At 34.5% G+C, this 6,716-nt stretch overlaps 1 long non-coding RNA gene across 1 annotated transcript; it reads right to left on the reverse strand.

Moving 5' to 3' along the window:
• Positions 1–3,732: 3,732 nt before the first annotated feature.
• On the reverse strand, positions 3,733–6,716 carry LOC107018991. The gene is made up of 2 exons (XR_001456714.2): positions 5,692–6,716; positions 3,733–4,092 (listed from the first exon to the last, which is right to left on the reverse strand). It is a non-coding gene; the product is annotated as an uncharacterized LOC107018991 (long non-coding RNA).

Raw genomic sequence — 6,716 nt, forward strand, 5'->3', positions numbered from 1 at the left:
TATATATATATATGTATATATATGTATATAATTTAAGGAAACGGAAGTAATACAAATAATAAGGGAAGAGATATTAAATATCTTTTCAAGATTTTGAGGACAGAAAATAAGGAAAAAAGTTCAAAATTCTAAGAAAAAAAATAGTGATATGTGAAATCAGGTTTTAGGCCTAACTCACACCCCAAAAGTTACCTCAAAGGGAGGAGGATTGTTTAAGCCTTATAAGGAGTCCACCTATCTCATTAACCATTGATGTGGGACTTTTGTGATTCTTTTAACACCCCACCTCACGTTCAGTGCTTGGCATCTGGTGCGTGGACAATTTTGATTTTAGGGGCCCAACATCGGGTGAGACGGGTCCTGCTCTGATACCATGTGAAATTAGGTCTTAGGTCTAACTCACACCCCAAAAGTTTGCTCAAAGGGAGGAGGATTGCCTAAGCTTTATAAGGAGTCCACCCATCTCATTAACCACCGATATGGAACTTTTGTCATTTTTTAACACCTATATGCAAAACAATAGTAAAGGCAAACAGATAGTCGGAAAGAAACAAATACTCACTCTAAAAACAGATTTTGACGACAGAAATCGGTATCTTATTAAGACAAACAATGTGAGAACATAGTGTTGACTCAAAGGAGAAATTTTAATACTTATACGAACAACAACACTTACAAGAACACATTTCATATCTCAAACAAACAAGGAGCCGACTCTAATTCAATCACTAAGTTATGACATAAGCCAATAATCAAGTATAATACGTCAGCCGGAAAAGGAAAGAGAAAGATAGATCAACGAACTTCCCAAACATCATTGAAACTGTGTATCGACTAAAGAGTTGCAATTAAAAACGGAGTTTACCTTCTTGTGTGCAAAAGACAAGAAAGAGCAAGGACCTTCCAACCACGAACTCGGATATGAGCGGTGATAAAGAAAAAAATCAGGTCATCAAAGGGAACTCACAAACAGAAAACATTTTATCTGCTGCTTTCTAAATGTATTTAGTGCATACTTTAAGTACTTGTTCAAGCTTTTTTTTTTTTGTATTTTTGCTACGTTTAAGATCCCAATTTTTTTCTCCAAACTCAAATTTCAAACAATTTTTCTCCAACCAATTTTTTTCAACCTTGAACAATGAATGAGAAGGGATATATATTGTGGGAAAGGGAATATTAAAGGGCAACTTTCACATATAGCAAATAAAAAATTCATATTTCTATGCTATAGCAAAGTTTGCATAATTGCACTCCACAACAAAAATAGAAACTGTATAATTCGCTATACATATACAGTTGAAGCAAATTGTATAAAATGAAGTGTATAAAACAAGAAAGAGAAAGACACTTGGGCAGAAAACTGTATAAAAATGAAGTGTATAAAACGAATTGTATTATTATAAGTGTATAGAACGATTATATACAATTTGAATTTGTATAAAATGAGAAAGAGAAAAAGACAAAAGAGACTTGACAAGGAATATACAATTGAATCGAATTTTATAAAACGAGAAAGAGAGAAATTAGATACAATTTGAAAATTATATAAAACGAGAAAGAGAGAAAGGCAAAAGAAACATGGCAGGGGAGTATTTTTATTGTATAATTATAAGTGTATAGGACGAAAATATATGTACTTGCATGTCTATAGACAATTTTCTCACGCTTTATACAAACGGAAACGCAATTTATACATTTCGCTTCTGTTTGTATAAGTGAGAAAGGCGAGGGTGGCGACCGAGATTTGGGAGAGTGGCGAGCGAGATCTGGAAGAGGGGAGAGAGGGGAACAAAAATATATGTATTTATACAATTTTCTCTGCTTTATACAATTAGAAACAATTTTCACTTGTGTTTGTATAAAAAGTGAGGAAGCAAGCGAGAGATTGGAGGAGAGTGGCGAGCGAGATATTTGGGAGAGAGACGCCTGACAATTTCTTGCAAATGTTTGCTATGGAGCACAATTAAATCAAACCCTAGCTACTCTATTTATTTTAGATTATTAGTTTGCTATTATATATAATTTTCTCAATATTAAAAGTGAGCTGCTCATGGGCATTTACGAAGGGGCTTAAAATTTGCCTTCAAATGGGTTTGAAGACAAGTAGTAAGATGACTAAATGAAGAACTAAAATTAATAACCAAATAAGGTTGACGATTTTTCCATATTGAAATTAATTGGTGATCTCGGCCGAAAACTAAAATAAGACGAACTTACATAAATTAATTAATGAGTTTTGTAATCTTAACGAAAAAGAATAATTAATTCGAATATAAACTAAATGATTTCAATAACTCCAAATCATAACCATAAATTATCCTAGACTAAATAAATGAAATATTTACTAAAATTTAAATCTTTATCAGACGATTTTCAAAATGTCTATAAGATATACTAATTATTTACAAAATTATTTAAAACATATATATTACATTGAAATGTATAAAAAAAAATATAAATAATTAAAAGTAACTTGAAAAAATATTTCAAACTTTATAAAACTAATTATTCAAATCATTTGGAATTTAAAAAGATTGACGATTAATTCCTACTGTAGAGGTCCCAAATTGGGTGTCAACAATATGTTCCTCTTGTTGATTCGTATGATGGTGTCATATTTGAATTCATGGGTGATTTGTTGAACATGCTTTGTTATGCTTGTTATGAAATAGCACATTGACTCCATGATGTTGTACTGAGCTTACTTTTAGTTGGAGAGGTAGTTCCTTCTATGAACATGAGAAATGTTGTATTTTTCATGCATATTGAGTTGGTAGATGTAATTCCTAATTTCTTGTATTAGATTGACATGTTGTGAAATAGAGTTGAAATTTCCTCCTTTTGAATAATGCATGAAGTGAATAGTGCATTTGGAAGTTGTGCACATTGTTGATGTTTCATGCATGATGGGCTGCTAGTCTTGAGTTTCTAACTTTGTTTGATGTCTAGATCGTCAATCGAAGACGAATGTTTCCAGAGGGGAGATAGTGTAACACCCCAGAAATAAACTAAGTTAGAGCCTAACATGTAGTTAGTAGCCTAAATGGGGTTAAACGTAAAGATAACACTCGTAAAACAACCTCCTCTACTTAGTATTAATGTTTTAGGACCTAAACATCAAGGAATGACCCCCCTTCCCCCTCCAAGGGTCCTTCAGGAGGACTAAGAGGCTTCCAAAAAGCTATCAATAATAGCTTGACCTACAGGACCTACTAGACGTAGGTCCATCCACAACTCGTAGGTGTGAGGCATAGGTCAAGGACTCCAAGTGATCAGCTGTTTTATAAATTTTAGTAAAGAATTAAGGTTTTCGACTTTTTAGAGTTGCCACTTAATTTTGAGAAAAATTAAGAAAATCTTTATTTCAAAAGACTTAAACAAATAGAATCATTTGAAAATATTTAAAAGAGTTCGGGAATTCTTATTAACGTCTTAGGAAGGTTTTAAAATCACTTAAGACGTTCAGCTTAATTACGGCTATCCGACAACTAACATTATATTTGGCTAAGACTTACAATTGCGACAAAAATACTCTTTAGAGTTGTTTGAAAAATAGAAAGCCAAAAAAATATTTTGGATTGTATTTGAAAGAGAAAATTATTTATCTAAGTCAATTTTAATTCGTAAAATCTTTTAGGCCTTTACTTGATTCAGATTGAGTCGTTAAAACCAAAACAGCGTTTTACGGGGAGTTGAAGTTTCTTAACTTAAAACTAACGACACATAAAAGGATAAGCTAAATAAAGTAAAACAGGGAAAAAGGAATAGAGAGAGGGAAAGAGATTTGGGTCCAGATCCGGGTTCTGTTCGCCTTGACCGGAATTTTGGATCCACCTGTTTTGGATTTTTGACCCATTTTCTTTCTTTCGTACCTGTTCTAAACTAAGCATATAACCACACAAAATAAGTAAGGTAAAAGACAACAAGGGCTTATACCCAAAAATAAATACAATGTTGAAATGCAAAAATAAAACGGGTCTCCTAATCCCAAGCTTCTTCGATTCTTGATTTGCATCCTGATTTTGATTTCCATATTTGTCCATCGGCTTTATGGGGGATTGACTTGATAAGAAACTTTTAGCCTTTATGGCTCTTTGATATACGGGAAAAAGAGTTCATGGAGAAATTAAGCCGATTTTACATGAAACAAGGAAGACAAAAGAATTAATATACAATCGCATAACAGAGGAGTTCGATAATAAAACTTAATAAGGACAACAACATTCATTGATAGCATGGCTGTGGAATCAGTCAGGTCTTCATTTATTTAAAAGCAAACCATGCTGCCAAATCAAAAGGTCAATCGACTAAAATTTCCCTAATTTTTAATGAATTACATGAAGACCATTTTAATAAGGCTTCCACGTTAAAAGCAAGCAAAGTATAAATGGACAGACAACTAATCCAACTGGAAGATGACACATTCCCAAAATAATATCTTTACTATTAATTCTTACTAAAATACTTGCATTACTTATCATATTCTTCACAAGCAACATGACATAAAAATATTAACTTCAGCCAATAAATCCGCAAAACTACGCTAAAGCAGATAAGAACTCAAGCGATGAAAAAACAAACGGATACAAAATTTGGCTATTTGTTTATATAAATATATACCTATGCATTTTTATTTAGTGTCTATACGTATGCAGATTTATGTATATATTAGCTACCAATACAACGAAGAAAACAACAAGCCACAAAGAATATGATACTATCCTACCTCTCACAATGTCAAAGTTACCATCACAATAGCAACTTCTCAGGACAGTATGCTAAGAAGAGATAAGATAAATAAAGTAAAAAGAAAGATGGCAAAAATAGCATGCAATAACCGAAGTCTGACTTTAACATAACGAAGTAATATCCAAATAAACAAACATTTGCTTTTTAGACAAATAAAATCGACATAGCTAAAGAAAATAATAATATTCCATACATTTAAATGAAAAGCATATAAATTTACGAAAATGACAAACTTAATCCATCAAGACATGAATTTGCAGGCACGAAAGAGTGGCGAATTTTTTTTAAAAAAACTCTTAAGACTTGGACGGGGACAAAATAGTAACTGAACTGCAAAACTTATTACTACAGACTGTCCAAAAAAAAAACCATTTTTTCCTGAGGAACTAACGAACCAAGAAAGTGAACACGATTGTGACTAGACCGAATAATACTAAAAGAAGCTAGACATTTTAGTTATGAACTAGACCGACATATAAAATCAACAAAGTAAGACAAAATACAATTTCTAGCCATGGACAAGGAATGGGATTTTATTACATGCAACTTCATAAAAGGGAGTAACAGGGAGGGATAGACGCTCATAGCAATTTAGCAAATATACACCACAAGCTTAAAGTGCAAACTCGAAAAGAACAAAGAATAAAGGGGGCGTACAACCGCAGATTCGAAAAGAACGCAAGCAAGAAAATAGGGTGGAATGAGCCTTAAATCATCTAAAAAAAACACACATTATTCCTTTTGAAAATAAGATAAAAGGACCAACTCAACCTGAACAAACATATCACAACAAGCACAACGCCAGTAATAGAACAAAAGGCGAACAAACAACGGAGAGGTAGAACCAACGGGATTTTATAGCAAACAGAAGCAAAACCGCGGATAAGTGACTCCTACGACGGCTTAAAATCGGAAAAAAGTGTAAACGGGGTAGTGTATTACCTTTTTATGAGCAGCGACACTGGAATGACGAGCAGAACAAGCAGCAACTTCCACGACCACCAAAGAGACTCCGGCTCGAGCAACGATAAGGAAAATCCGAACAACATATGGAAACCAACACCTAAATCAGTTCTCCTCTAGCCCCTTTATATACGTTTTGTGGGTATTGAACTATATTTTTGCCTTGGTGTCGTCTTTGTTGTATTACTATTCAAAACTTTATCAAAAATTCAAATTCCCAACTCCTTTGCTTTCTCTATCCCCTTTAATGAAGAGTAAACATTTTTTCTACAAAAGGTTAAAGAGATATATATAGGGCGAGATTAAGGTTTTGAATTTCTTGTGAAATCCCCAGTCGACCCTCCAAACCGTTCAAAATTTGAAAATCCCATCCTTACCCAAAATAGGACTCTAAATTTTCTAAACATTCGAACTTATCCTAAAGGGGAAAAGGCGGATTGATGGTTCGGATCGACTTATCCGTTCTTGCAAAGCAACGTGTCGCCCATCCACGCGAGCAAGGACGAATGTACAGGCTTTTGAAACGGCACTGCTATGTCGTACGGAACGAGGGAGACGCAGACAAGGACGTATGTAAACGCCGTGAATCGTCCCTCCGAATTTTCCCGTTGTTCTGTCGTATAGCTAAACGTCGTGAAGACGGCGTTGTACTGCTGTTCTGACGCGTTTTCTGGGAAAAGCCGCTAGACTCAGAAGCACGCTAAGGAAAAAGGAGAACGACATACAGAGGTCGTTTGGATTTTGTGCCGTTGCACGCGTTGAGGAGGTGGATGCTCTGGGTTTCTTTTGGTGAAGGAGATAAAATGGGGGTTGGGCCGGGTCGGCTGAATTTAAATTGGGCTGGACGGGATTGGGCGGCGAGATGGGTTGAGAATTGCATTTAAATGGGAATTTTAAACATTGGGTCAGCTGGGGCGGTTTCGGAATTTGGGATGCTGAATTTGAGGGAAAGTTGGACTGAGGGTAAATGTTTTCTGCTGCTGTAATTTGGAAAAAGGATATAA

Source organism: Solanum pennellii, chromosome 5 (genome assembly GCF_001406875.1).
Source record: "Solanum pennellii chromosome 5, SPENNV200".
NCBI lineage: Eukaryota > Viridiplantae > Streptophyta > Magnoliopsida > Solanales > Solanaceae > Solanum > Solanum pennellii.